Source organism: Octodon degus, unplaced genomic scaffold (assembly GCF_000260255.1).
Source record: "Octodon degus isolate 3935 unplaced genomic scaffold, OctDeg1.0 scaffold00201, whole genome shotgun sequence".
Classification (NCBI taxonomy): domain Eukaryota; kingdom Metazoa; phylum Chordata; class Mammalia; order Rodentia; family Octodontidae; genus Octodon; species Octodon degus.
This window is the reverse complement of record NW_004524777.1, coordinates 812,035-813,781: the sequence shown is the minus strand read 5'-3', so window position 1 is coordinate 813,781 and position 1,747 is coordinate 812,035. Positions and strand designations below refer to the sequence as shown.

Here is a 1,747-nt window from a genome sequence, read left to right as displayed (position 1 = left end):
CACTTTATTTTTATTTTTTGCAACTAAAGATTTATTAATATATCTCATTTGAAATCATTTTTAAAAGCAAATAATGAAACAAGCTTTTGATGATTCCCTTCTCAACATCAATTGGCAGAGTTACTCTCATAAACAGATTGTAGAGTATTCCAGATATGTTTTGAATTCAGATTTATGAATTTCCATGGTACTGACTTTAAAAATGGTACAAAGCTGACTGCAAGAAAGGGAACTGGTGATCTTAACTTAAAATTAAGCTAATGGGGCAAGTACATTACCTCTGGCTTCAGTCCCCACATCACTGCAGACTTTGCAGAGATGATTTGTGAACAAAGTTCCAGAATTCTGAGATCCAGTATGTTGCAGTCCTCTCCACAAGGTCCTTCACTTTGGGTCAGTTTTCTGGGCCAGAGGTGAAAGTATTTTCAAAAATATTGCCACTTTCCCAGTTCTTTGACTGCATCCACCTATTGAGTTGGAACCCAGTACACCCAGTAGTAAGAGGCGTCTGTGAGGTCCAACTGAAATGTCATCATATGGTAGTCCTCATGTCCTTTGATAGGCTCACTGACCACACTTTTAATGGAGCCCATGGGCAATTTCTCCATCCCACTTTTAGTGTTGATCCACAGCTGGTCCTGTTCTAGCTTAAAGTTGAGCCTTACTTTTCCCCCAGACTTGTCATATGTGCCAGACAGAGGGACTCCAGGCAGGTATTTCTGGACACCTCTAATGGAAGACATCACGTCTTCAGGTTTTCCTTTATCCAACACTTTCCTATATTGTTTCTGCCTGCAGAGGGGCTCCATCTTGTTCTCTTCAGCCTTTGCATCCTGCAGTGAAGCATTTTTGGACATGTTTACTGCTAAAACATCATTTATCGTGGAGCCAACCACCATGATCTTGGCCCCAATGAGCACCTTGATTTGCCTCAATGTCTTATGTTCAGGGATGAGCCTCTTATACATGATTTTTTGGTGGCGGGCAGGAGTCATGTGGTAGAGTAAATCTTCTGCTTTAGCTCAGAGTTTGTGATGTCCGGAGGAACCTACACATCATGCTTGGTCTTGTTTCAGATTATCTTCAAGTCTACCTACTCCATCTATCACCTGTGTCCGCACCATTGCTGACGAAGGCCTGGGCCACTTAGTCCTCAGGGCGCTGCTCCGGGGCTGGCTGCAGGCTTTCTCACACGTGACAGGTGTCCTTGGGCACCGCCCCTGCCGCGGCTTCAGCCTTCAAGCAGTTGAGAGGTTGCAAGGGTGCAATCTAGGCCTTGGTGTTCATGCAAGAGTCCTCCATGCCATCTTGGGCCCTGGTGGCCGCCATGATGATTGTGTACAAAATCCATAGCTCCCGCAGGGGGAAGAAGCAAGGGACTGAGACTCTCAATCCATACTTTAATTAATACTTTGTATTGTTTTCTTCTCCATTGTATTATTTTCTGCTATGATCATTATAGCTTCCTGAATTCCTGGGGCTTTGTCCTTGGAGCTATTTTTTGTTTGAATAATGAAAATGTTCTGGAATTGTGTTATGTTGCATAAGACATTTATATAGCATTATAGTATTACAATACTCAACGAATTTTAAAACTCACTGAACTCTATTCTTAAATAGTGAATTTTTATCATGTGTGAATTTTATATCAGTAGAAAATCACAAAGGCAAATTGGAGCAGGTCTTCTTGTGTAAATTCATAAGTTGAATGTGAAATTAATATGAAAATACAAGAGTTCTAGATTAT

The 1,747-nt window shown here is 41.4% G+C and overlaps 1 pseudogene; it reads right to left on the bottom strand.

Moving 5' to 3' along the window:
* Positions 1-425: 425 nt before the first annotated feature.
* Positions 426-1,359, bottom strand: LOC101588846 (annotated as a pseudogene).
* Positions 1,360-1,747: the final 388 nt, after the last annotated feature.